This window comes from Paramisgurnus dabryanus, chromosome 7 (genome assembly GCF_030506205.2).
Source record: "Paramisgurnus dabryanus chromosome 7, PD_genome_1.1, whole genome shotgun sequence".
NCBI classification, from domain to species: Eukaryota; Metazoa; Chordata; class Actinopteri; order Cypriniformes; family Cobitidae; genus Paramisgurnus; species Paramisgurnus dabryanus.
Window position 1 is genome coordinate 21701234 of NC_133343.1, and position 13333 is coordinate 21714566.

The window sequence follows — 13333 nt, forward strand, 5'->3', positions numbered from 1 at the left end:
TTTGTGTCCTAGTGGCCGCCTGTGGAGAGCAAGGAGAAACAATTGGGGAACAGACTGTGTAACGTGATACCCACCCAGAGAGCTGCAAGCAGCAGAGCCGGTGAGAGACACCTCAAGTGTAAGCTAACAGTGCTTTTGTGTAGCAGTGACTATCTGTGGGGCATAAGGAGAACGTGGACGGACGTACGACAGGGAACGTAAAGGCACGTGGGGCGAGGACCCCCTGCCGGCCCAAGGAGAGGTACACCGACAGTGGAGATCTTCCTTACCAGTCACACCAAAACTATTCTGCCTCCAGGACGGAAGAAGGAGGGCGCCACGGTTAGCAGGGTCCAGGCTGGAGTCTGACGTTTCCCGTTCTCCCCCAGCTTATGGTGGTTGGCACCCTTGCTGCCCTTGGCCTGTCTGCCGTGGCTGCAGTCTCCCTGGAGGGAGAAGAAGAGGCCTATTAGTTTTAATTTTCCCTTTCCCCAAATTCCCAGTTCTTTTAAATATTTAAACTAAATAAAGCTTGTTTTAAATTTTACTTACCTGTTCCCGTGTTTGTCTGGTCATTGGGTTGGCTTTGGGGACCTCCTCGAGGTGGGAGTTGCAAAGGGGCGTGGCTTTAGAGTAAACAGCCAGCCCCTGGTGGTGACAGATTTTGGCGTAGTCGGCAGGGCCCCACCTCGAGTTGAGTAACCAAGGTCACCCAATGACTGACAACGCGGGGCCTGCAGCCCCACCCCGTGCCACATCTATTATCATGGGAAGCCCATGGATCCAGAAATACGGAGGAGCAGAGTCGGAGGTACGACTGACCGAATGGAAGGCCCAATTAGAGTACTTGGCCGACTTACAGGGCCTTAGCGCCGCTCAGCGGCTCCAGTTTGTGTTGAACTCCCTAGAGGGAGAAGCACGGCGAGAGGTACAAGCCGCCCCCGAAGCAATCCGAGCCACCGCCCAGACTGTGTTCCAGTTCCTTACTGAACAATATGGCGACCATACCCCCGTAGCTGTCCTCCGTTCACAATTTTTTAATTGTAAGCAAGGCCCCCGACAACCTATTAGAGCTTTTGCCCTCAGGCTGCGAGAGCAGTTCACTCGCCTGCAGGCCCGACGAGACCATGGGCTAGGAGACGGAGAGACCTTGTTACGCGACCAGTTCCTCCTGGGGATGAAAGAGGGCCCCGTGAGACAAAGTCTGAGGGTCCAGTTTCGACGGGACTCCGGGCTTACCTTTGAGGACCTAAAGAAGGAGGCACTGGCCTTGGAAGGTGATGAGGTTGAAGTAAGTGAAACCCCTGTATGTGCAGCCGTAAGTGGGAACACCGCAGCACCACCTGAACACGCAGATTGGAAGCAAGCCCTCAGAGTAGAATTGTTGAAAGATGTCCGAGAGCAGATGTCGGAACTATCTAAGACTCTTCTGGGAGAACTTCGTCAAGGTAGGGCGCAAGAGGAACCGAGGCCGGCACCCCGAGAGCGAGTCTACTCTGAGAGGGGCCGAGAGCCACCGGGGCGCCCAAACCGTTTTAACCGGCCCCGCTTTGAGTGGGATGACCAAGGGCGGCCAATCTGCAATCGTTGTGGAGAACCAGGGCATTATAGCCGTCAGTGTGGGCCTCGCAGGGCATCGGAGGGGGGTTTTTAGGACGACCGGCCACAGTGGGTCGTGTGGCCGGGACCCCTCGAGGAGACCCGGAAAGACGTGATAATTCAAGAGGCCAGATGGTGGGGCATAGCCCCATGGCGGAGGTGAAGGTATGTGGCAAGACGGTACAGTGCCTGGTAGATACAGGCTCTCAAGTGACATTGTTTGCCGAAAGTCTCTCGCAGGAAGTATTCGGGAAGCAGAGAACCCAAGGAGGAGAGGCCCCCTGGCTGACGTTGCGGGGCGCCAACGGCTTAGAGATTCCTTACATTGGCTATCGGCTGACGGACTTAGAAGTGCACGGGGTGTTAGTTCCCCAAAAAGGGGTGATCATCGTGGAAGACAGGTGTTTGGGAGTCCACCGAGCCCTACTAGGGATGAATGTGCTCTCCGAGTGTTGGGAGGAGTTATTTCGGGCTAGGCCCGGCCCTAGGATCTCCCCTGTTGAGAGGCCCCTATGGGAGCGAGTGGTCGCCGACTGTCGTCGGGTCCAGATGACCCAGGTCCGTAGAAGCCGGGAAGAGGTAGGAAGAGTGATGTGTCGCTATGCTTTATCTATCCCCCCTAGGAGTGAGGCCATGGTGTGGGTGAGAGTGGCCCCCCGAGGAGTTGGCCCCGAAGAGTGGGTATTGGTTGAACCCCACGCTGATTGCCCCCAAGTGGAAGTAGCACGAGGCCTAGCGGCGGTCCACCGGGGGAGGGTCCCTGTAAAGGTTCGAAATGACCACCCCTACCCAGTGCACTTACACCGACACCAGCGGCTGGCCCGACTCACGGGGGTTGCACCCCATCAGGTGAGGGAAGAGAGAGATGTTAGTTTCCGTCAGGTGTGCCCCACTGTCATCGAGGTGGCCCTGACGCAGATGGAAGCCCCCGCAAACAACGGGGAGAGGGACATGCCGAGACACCTGGCAGGTGAGTCCCTGCAAGGGGAAAAGCTGGAACAGGCGCAGACACAACGACTCCAAGCCCTCCTTCAGAAATGGCAACATGTGTTTGCAAGACACGAGGAGGATTACGGATGCACTAAGGTGGTAGAACATCATATTCCGACTGGAGATGCAGGACCCAGCAGGGAGAGGTACCGGCCGATCCCACCTACTTTATATACAGAGGTACGCTCACTATTGCGGGGCATGCTGGGGCGGGGCATCGTCCGAGAAAGCAGTAGCCCATGGGCAGCCCCCATCGTACTGGTGCAGAAGAAGTCGGGAGCTTGGAGGTTTTGTGTGGACTATCGTAAGCTCAACCTGGTGACTAAGAAAGACGCTTTTCCCCTACCCCGGATCGAAGACTCCCTTGCGGGTCTCACGCGGTCTGCATGGTACTCCACTCTGGATCTGGCCAGTGGGTATTGGCAGGTGCCAGTGGCCGAGGCCGATAGGGAGAAGACCGCTTTCACGACCCCGTTTGGACTATTCGAGTGGGAACGGATGCCCTTCGGGCTCTGCAACGCCCCAGCCACGTTCCAACGTCTGATGCAGCGCTGTTTGGGAGGTCAGTTAATGGAGTCAGTCTTGGTGTATCTAGATGATGTAATTGTGTACTCCCCAGATTTCGATTCCCACCCCCGGCACCTCGAAGAGGTTTTCCAGGCAATGGAGAAATATGGGCTGAAGTTGCAACCCGATAAATGCCATCTGTTGAGGCGAGAGGTCCAGTTCCTGGGTCACGTGGTCAGCGCTGCTGGGGTGGCTGTAGACCCTGGGAAAGTCTCCGCAGTAAGAGATTGGAGTGCGCCCAAGACTGTGAGGCAAGTACGTTCATTTCTGGGGTTTGTGGGATACTACAGACGGTTCATAAAAGATTTTTCCAAGATCGCTAAGCCACTTAACCAGCTGCTGGTCGGTACAGGGCGGAACCGGGGACGGGGATCACCCCCGATTGACTGGGATGGGTCCTGTGAGGGGGCATTTCAGAGATTGAAACAGGAATTGTTACAGGCTCCTATCTTAGCCTATGCAGACTTTACTCAACCATTTATCTTGTATACAGACGCTAGCAACCTGGGGTTGGGGGCGGTCTTGGCCCAACGACAAGCGGGAACAGAACGGGTGATTGCTTATGCAAGCCGAAGCCTCCACCCAGCTGAGAAGAACGATGCAAACTACAGCTCATTTAAACTGGAACTGCTGGCCCTGAAGTGGGCCCTGAGCGAGAAGTTTAAGGACTACCTCTGGGGTGCTAAGGTAACGGTGATTACAGACAATAATCCTTTGGTACATTTACAGACAGCGAAGTTGGGAGCTGTGGAGCAGCGCTGGGTGGCACAACTTGCCAATTTCGAGTATCAACTGCAGTATCGGCCTGGGCGAGAACACACGAACGCGGACGCCTTGTCCCGATTGCCAGAGGCGGACAACCCCGGTTGCCGGGGAGGCAAGGAAGAAGAAAGCCAGAGGGAGGGCTATCTGATAGGGGCCGTGGAGGCCCCCGGAGGCCAGCAGGAGGCGGTACCGGAGAATTGGGGCTGGGACCCCTGTCGGTGGAAAACGAGGCAGGCCCAGGATCAGGATGTGTGTCAGGTAAAGATGTGGGTGGAGCAGGGCCGACGGCCAACAGCGTCTGAGAGGCTGACTCAAACAGAGACGGGAAAAAGACTGCTGGGACAGTGGGACAAGCTGGAACTACAGGAAGGGGTGCTTTGCCGCAAGGTTAGTGACCCGAAGCTGGACGAAGAGGTGCGCCAGATCGTGGTGCCCGCCGATCAAGCAGCAGCCTTGGTGTCCGCCTACCATGATCAGCTGGGGCACCAGGGACAGGAACGGACAGTATCGTTGCTGCGCAGGTTTTTCTACTGGCCGGGGCTGGAAGCGTCAGTACGCAGCTTGGTCCAAGCTTGCCCCAGGTGTATGTTGTTTAAATCTCGACGAGAGGCTCGAGCGCCGATGGTGCCCATACATGCCAAAGCCCCCCTCCACATCATGGCGATGGATTTCCTGACACTGGGCCGGCCACAGGACCGCTATCCGAACATCTTAGTAATCACCGACCTGTTTACAAAATACGCATGGGCAGTTCCCACCCTTGATCAGACGGCAAACACCACCGCAACGGCTCTATGGCGGCACGTCTTCCAAACGTTTGGATGTCCAGAGTTCCTGCACTCAGACCAAGGGGCAAATTTCGAATCAAAGGTGATCCGAGAATTATGCCAGCTGTATGGGTGCACGAAGACCCATACGACGTCGTATCACCCTCAAGGAAATGGCTGTTGTGAGAGGTTTAATCAGACCCTGTTGGGGCTCCTAGGGACCCTGGACCAACGGAAGCAGAGCGATTGGGTGAGTGCTCTACCGAATCTTTTGCAAGCTTATAATAACAGCGTTCATAGTACGACGGGGTATGCCCCCACTTATCTGATGTTCGGCAGACATGTGCGGATGCCCACGGACCTGGTCTTGGGAGTGGCCGCTGGCCAAGAGGAAGGGAGCGTGACGGAATGGGCGGGGCGCCACCACCAACGGCTACACTTTGCTTACGAGCAGGTATCCCAGAAGATACGGGCTACAGGGGAAAAGAACAAGCGGCTGTACGACCGGACGGCCCGGGACGCCCCCTTGTTACCAGGAGAGAGAGTCTTGGTACGAGACAATCGGCGGCAAGGCAAAGGAAAGCTGAGTGACCGTTGGGAGCCCACCCCGTACGTAGTCTGCAGGCAACAGAGGCCGGGACAGCCGGTGTATACCATCCGGCCGGAAGGAAAGGCCGGCCCGGAACGTGTGGTGCACCGAAACATGATTCGCCCTTGCCCAAATTATCCCGAGGTCGCGAAGGAGGTAGTGGCAGAACCGGCACCGACGGCCCCCTGGATGGAAGGATGGGCTGTGGTACCAGGCCTACCCGTGGCAGCACCACCCCCGGCCGCCCCAGTAGAGCCAGAGCTAGCACCTGAGCCAGTTGAACCCCCGGCCGCCCAGAGACAATCAGAGCCAGTACCAGCGCCAGCTGAACCCCCGGCCGCCCAAAGACAACCTGAGGTTGTGCCCGAGCCCGCCGGACCTGACTCCCCTGTGAGGCGCTCCCAACGGGAGAATCGAGGCCGACCCCCTTCCCGTTACGGTGAGTGGACTACTCAAGGACATTCCAGGGACTGGAATGCATTGGCGGGGGAGGATGTCACGGGGTGACGATCTTTCAGGGCGGAACCGAAAGTTGAGGAAGTTTTGGTTCCGCCCGGATGTTTCCGTCCAGACCGGAAAACGGAAACACCGGACATCCGGCAGATTCACGGAGGCTGTAATCAGCCGATTGGGCACAGCTGTGCCTAGTGGAAGAGATCGCCTGGCAATTGGATGATTATAGTACAGAGAGGAGTATATAAAGCACAGTTAGAACACAGTTGGAGTGCTTAGTGTGTGCTGGGAAACGGAGCTGTGCTCATTGTTGGACGTGGTGGCTGTCTGTGGTTCTCTCTCTCTCTCGTTGCAGTCTTGATTGTGGATCTGCTGGAGTAAACAGGAAAATCCTATGGGTAAAAAGGAACTTGTTCTAACCAATATTGAAGGAGTAAAGCAGGAAGAAAATTGACCTTCTGGTACAACGTAAACAAAGGCTATTCGCCGTGAGTATACCCTTTTTGTGTGGAGTAAGTGGCAAAAGTTAACTTGTGTAACTATTGGAAACCTCCAGGAGAAGGAGGGCGGCCCTACCCCTATAAGAGTGTGGTGGGCGAGCCGTTAGAAGTATAACTTCAAACAGCCACCGCAACGAGACTTATTGTGGTCGTATTTCCCATCGCCTTATCGTAGCCCAAGCACAGTGGAGGACACCGGGCGCTTCCCTTGTTGTGGTGCACTTATAGTGTGGTGAGTGAGACTGTGTATTAAATCCTTTTCACGTTTGGAGTGGTGCTGTGTATATTGCTGTGGGTTGCTGTGTGTCTTGTAGACGAAGCCCCGCATCATCCATTTTCTTCCACTGGGCAGAGGACGGAGAGGCCAACGACTACAGAAATCACTGTTACTATAAGTAGTGTGCTGGTCGGAGTGCGAAGGGACGCAGACTAAGAGCTGTCCGTGACCGTGAGTAAACCATTGGAAAATATTTCGTGGTGTGAACTTACCTGTGTCTGTTTTCGTCGCAGAGTTGGAGGCGAAAGGGTCCGCCGCCCCGTGGTCTCTACGAAAAGGGCGCCCCCGTCTAGGAATCGATCGGCCTATGGGCATTGGAGATAGGGCAGCGCTCGACCCGGTGAGGTGGTGTGTGACCTTCGCCCCTCTGTTGACCTACGGAGGAGAACCATACCTACCCAGAAAGCTGTAAACAGCAGAGCCGGTGAGAAATACTCGAAGTCTCAGCAACAGTGTCTTTGTGTTCTAGCGGCCACCTGTGGAGAGAGAGCAGAACGAGAGTGAATCATTGAAGAGCAAACTGTGAACGTGATACCTACCCAGAAAGCTGTAAACAGCAGAGCCGGTGAGAAATACTCGAAGTCTCAGTAACAGTGTCTTTGTGTTCTAGCGGCCACCTGTGGAGAGAGAGCAGAACGAGAGTGAATCATTGAAGAGCAAACTGTGAACGTGATACCTACCCAGAAAGCTGTAAACAGCAGAGCCGGTGAGAAATACTCGAAGTCTCAGTAACAGTGTCTTTGTGTTCTAGCGGCCACCTGTGGAGAGAGAGCAGAACGAGAGTGAATCATTGAAGAGCAAACTGTGAACGTGATACCTACCCAGAAAGCTGTAAACAGCAGAGCCGGTGAGGATTACTCGAAGTCTCAGCAACAGTGTCTTTGTGTTCTAGCGGCCACCTGTGGAGAGAGAGCAGAACGAGAGTGAATCATTGAAGAGCAAACTGAGAACCATACCTACCCAGAAAGCTGTAAACAGCAGAGCCGGTGAGAATTACTCGAAGTCTCAGCAACAGTGTCTTTGTGTTCTAGCGGCCACCTGTGGAGAGAGAGCAGAACGAGAGTGAATCATTGAAGAGCAAACTGTGAATGTGATACCTACCCAGAAAGCTGTAAACAGCAGAGCCGGTGAGAATTACTCGAAGTCCCAGTAACAGTGTCTTTGTGTTCTAGCGGCCACCTGTGGAGAGAGAGCAGAACGAGAGTGAATCACTGAAGAGCAAACTGTGAACGTGATACTTACCCAGAGAGCTGTAAGCAGCAGAACCGGTGAGCAATACCCGAAGTCCAAGTAACAGTGTCGTTTGTGTCCTAGTGGCCGCCTGTGGAGAGCAAGGAGAAACAATTGGGGAACAGACTGTGTAACGTGATACCCACCCAGAGAGCTGCAAGCAGCAGAGCCGGTGAGAGACACCTCAAGTGTAAGCTAACAGTGCTTTTGTGTAGCAGTGACTATCTGTGGGGCATAAGGAGAACGTGGACGGACGTACGACAGGGAACGTAAAGGCACGTGGGGCGAGGACCCCCTGCCGGCCCAAGGAGAGGTACACCGACAGTGGAGATCTTCCTTACCAGTCACACCAAAACTATTCTGCCTCCAGGACGGAAGAAGGAGGGCGCCACGGTTAGCAGGGTCCAGGCTGGAGTCTGACGTTTCCCGTTCTCCCCCAGCTTATGGTGGTTGGCACCCTTGCTGCCCTTGGCCTGTCTGCCGTGGCTGCAGTCTCCCTGGAGGGAGAAGAAGAGGCCTATTAGTTTTAATTTTCCCTTTCCCCAAATTCCCAGTTCTTTTAAATATTTAAACTAAATAAAGCTTGTTTTAAATTTTACTTACCTGTTCCCGTGTTTGTCTGGTCATTGGGTTGGCTTTGGGGACCTCCTCGAGGTGGGAGTTGCAAAGGGGCGTGGCTTTAGAGTAAACAGCCAGCCCCTGGTGGTGACATAGTCACACAAAATTTGATTTACTTCTTTGTGTCCATGCTTTTTTTGTGCCTTGAGCATGAATGTCTTTTTCGTGTCACCTGCAGGTGTTTTATAATTTTTTTTCTATTATTAAAACATTGTCGGTTGGGGTTAGATTTGGGGTTTGGGTTAGGATGAACTTTTATGTATTGGTTTCTACATGTTTTTCTTCTGCTTTTAAAACTATTTCCCCTGGAGTTGGGGTTAAAATTGGGGTTTGGGTAGGATATCTAAAAATGTAACAGAAAGGGATTCCAACCCCAAGCAACAATGGTAAAAAAATAGAAAAAAAACAATGAGAAAACAATACATAAAATGCCATGAAAAAGAAAGTCGTGCAACGGACATAAAAACGGACTATTTATAGAAATTTGTGCAAGTTACACGAAAAACACTTGTGCTCAAGCAACGAAAAAAAAAGCTGAATTTTGTGCCATGGACATAAATAAATTAATCACATTTTGAGTAACTATAACACCACGTTCTGTAAGATCAGTCTCATACATGTATGTATTTTGTCCCAATATGTATTAGTACCTCCTTTTAATATAATATAAACTCTTTTTTGACCATTTTATTTGACAGTGTAATGGGCGTTTCACACGTTACGCTGCAACCGCGAGTGTTTAGTTCTTTTTCAATAGGAGATGTGCGGAAAGCAGCAAAACGGGGGCGGTTACAGAAGTGAAGCAGAGTTGGTCCACACACCTTGCTCGTGCACCTTAAATCCTATTCCTTTTGCGGACACGGCTCTTCATGGCAGGCGGCATTAAAGATAAACAGATTTGCACTAAATGCTGCAAAATACGCTTCCACTATACGAGAACAGCTGTAGCCGAGTGGCGATTTCGTCGCTTGCCGCGTATAGTGTGAAATGGCCATTAGTGTCATGGTCCTGCCTTCCTGTCATAGTGATTCAAAGTTCATGTGGCAGGATCGTTGCAGTACCCATGTTTGGTGTGGTAGCTCATGGCCTTTGGTTTAGGTAGTGTGCTCCGGTGTCTTGTCTCTTGTCCCCGCCCCCTCGTTCTCCTGCTTATTGTTAATCATTAGTTAATAATGTCTAGTCAAGTCTAGTCTAGTCAAGTCTAGTCAAGTCTAGTCAAGTCTAGTCTAGTCTAGTCAAGTCTAGTCAAGTCTAGTCTATCTGTCTAGTTGTTCGTGAAGTTTAGTGAAAAGTCTCTGTTAAGTGTATATCCCCTATTGATAGGTTTTGCCCCCACGTGGGCTATTGTTTTGTCTTGTGTTTTCACAATTAAAGTCTTTTGTTAACCCTTCCATCTCCGTCTGCATTTGGGTTCTTCCTGCAATCCTGACAATTAGTCTCATGGAGTTAGTTCTTCTAAGAAAAAGACTTAGACATGTCATTAATATTTCCATTAAAGTTTAAGAAGATTTATCATCAAGGTAACAAACTAAGCTCAGATTTGCCATTGTTACATTCAGTACATATTATTGAAGATTTCAGTATGAACTAAGGGGGCCATTCGTGCCAGTTCCGCCGGACACGTCCCGAACATGTTTTCGGGTTCGTTCTCTGGAAGTCGCGTTGGTCGACCACATACGTCATCAAGGTTTAATATTTCGGGTTCAATTTCAGAAAAGCAACCATTACATTTCAAGGTAAGAATGAAACTACAATGATTGTACGTCTTAAAAGAAATAAATCTTCATTTTCTAATGTATTTTAACTGAAATGTGAGAACCTTGATGACGTATGCGGTCGAGCAACGCGACTTCCGGAGAACGAACCCGAAATCCTGTTCGGGACGTGTCCGGCGGAACTGGCACGAATGGCCACCCTAGTATGAACTGAATATACCCAGAATATACTCAAATCAATATTATTTTACCTTAACAATTCACACCAATTTTATAGCTCTTTACTCCTAATGCATTTTAACAATGATGTCATTGAATTTGTATTTCTCTATTTTATGGGGAACGTCTGAGATCCCAGTTCCTAGCAAGTAATTTATTATTTCACATTCTAAAGTATGTTAACTCTAGACCTACGCCTAGTCCTGCTATGAGTAATCCGCTTCTACTGTAGCCAAAATATGTCCACAATCTACAATGTAAGCAAATTCAACGGTGATTACGAGCTGTTTGGTTTCATTTATTTTTAATATTATTTTTGGGTTATGGTTAGATGTGTTTTACATTTTCACTGACAGCCTAAATGTTGCCTTGTTTAGACGTCTGGCCTTTGTTTGGACAGCTAGACATTATATGAATGGAAAATTACTTTCTGGGAACACAACTGAGAATTTTCTCAATTATGAAAGAGCAACATCCAAGCAATAAAATGTTCCTCTGGCTTAAAATGGTTATGGACTCATTCTTAAATATCTTTGAGAGAGCTGTTATGAAGAAGCCCATTGAATGATAACTTATTTTTTTAACATTCTACATTTATGCATTTAACAAATGCTTTACCAAATGTGCATTCAAGATATACATTGAATCAGTACTGTATGTATTTCTTGAACCACCTGACCTTAGCATTACATGTATATACTATACCATACAGACAAAGATAACAAGATAGCATCTTATTAGTGTACATGTAGGACAGGGATGATTGTCCCCCTAAAAGATCAATGAGAAGTAGGTGAGTTTGAAGAGATGCATCTTGAGTTTAAATAAGGTTCTTTTCAAGAACTATTCTGAAGAAAAAAATCTAAATCCAATCCAACAATGATTGATGACAAACAAGCATAGGTGCTCATCTACTGCAGTTGACCAGAGTAAAAGACAGAATATAATGAACTGACCAAGAAGGTGAATCTTAACAAGTAGGCATGCACAAAAACCTTCTTTCTAATCCTTTAAGAGTCCCTCCTACACACATGCATTTTTTTCAAGGCTGTTAATATAGCACAAAGAAAAAATCTTGTTTTTTTTGCATAACACACTCGATTACACCCAGACAGTGGCTGTGGTCTGAAACATCACTTTGCACACCACTATTTACACACATCTGTTGTGCAGTGTAGACAGTGCCATCCTCATTCATTTCTTTCTCCTTGCTTTCTCCTAAACTTTGCTTTGCATCCCTTGAAGTCACCTGCTTGTTTTCTAACCTTCTAAATGTATCCCTAATGACCAAAACAGAGCTATGACAAATAAGTAGAAAGTGAAGGTTGTTGTTTTCTGCATAGTCAATGAGGGCTCACCTTCTTGGTTTTCTTCTAAACCTTTGAACAAGCCTTATAACCGAGTCATTATGTGGTATGGCTAATTTATTTATTTTCTCTTTGGCTAAAGCAGCTTTTGTTTGATGTTGCTTAGCAGCACGGATGCAGATAACACTTGTGATGCCTAATGAACGACTCTGGAGCTTGTGGTTAAGATTGTTAACTTGGTATTTACATGTATGGATAACGTAGGGTTCACAAGTTCACCTTTTCATCCTTACACATAAAAGAGATTTGGCCCGGTGTCCAAGCTTGAGCTTTACATTTTAAAAGTACAGTACTTTAATGATCATTAGTGATTTCAGACATTTGTATGTAACTTAGGTGACATTAAAATCTGATCATGCACATAGAAATCCATGTTAGTGTAAGCCAGGGGTCTCCGCAATAGATAAAACAATTTGGAGGGCTACTTTTTGATAGTCTACTTAAAAAAAATTGTTTTTCTTAATTTATTGTACTTGTTGATATGTTTTATCATTGTTTAAAATGCTAACATACATAAAAGAAGCCAAGCTTACAGACTCTGTGTGGGCATCATGTTGGAAACCACTTGTATAGCTATGAGACAAGTTTTCAATCATTCAAAGAGCATGCCTCTGTTTAATAAGAAAGTAAAACATTTGCTTTTCTCAATCCTCATGAACAAAATTAAGCCACAAATTTAAAGGGAAAGTTCACCAAAAATAATAGGGTACAATTCCTACAGTACAGTCTAAATAAAATAGTGCTAAATAACACTAAAAGCTTGTAATCATGGGGGAACCATTTATAGCACCTATAAAGCACCTTTGAAGAACCATCTGTGGATAATATAGCACCACTATAGCACCAGATATGGTTCTATATAGCACAATATGGTTCAACGCAGATGCTACACAGGTGCTATATGGCACCTAAAATGGTTCCCCTATGATTACAAGCCAGTGAACTACTTTTAGTGCTATTTATCACTGTTTGTTTTTAGAGTGTTGTAGGAGAAGAATACTATGGAAGTCAAACAAGTTAAATAATTTCAACTTGTTTATAAGTTATGTCACTGTAAAAAAAATTGCACCTGGTTGCCAGTAAATTACTGTAGATGATAAAGACTGAAAATGTTTCATGTTCATTTAACTTTGAACAAACTGTTGCCAGTAAAAACATAAATGTAAAATCTAAAGTAAGTAACTGGCATCTAGTTGCCATACCCAGTATTACTGTAATTTCTACAGATTTTTTTACAGTGTAACGTACAGTAGCTTCAACTTACATAACCAATTTGATTGCGGCATTTCTTTTTACAGTGAATGCTGCTCAGATTTGCTTGGTTACAGAGTTGTATAGTACTTAAGTTTTTTTTTACTTGCATAAAAGTACATATTCAAGTATACAAGTTTGAGAAAAGGGTGATTAAATGATGACAGAATTTTCATTTTTGGGTGAACTATCCATTTGAAGACATAACTTTAAATAAAAAAATCACCCTAAAAAACTACAAAATGTTGTTGTAATGCAGCACATGCTAATCAGTTAAGTCAATGTATCATCCATTGAATTAAACAAAGACTCCATCCAAACAGCATTAGAGTCTGACCTTTCTGTGCCATTGCATATATTTGTATAAATTAGTGCCACTTAAATATACACTAACAGCATCTCTCCATGCGAGAGCATACAGTTCAAATAGCAATTAAACAGGTAGCC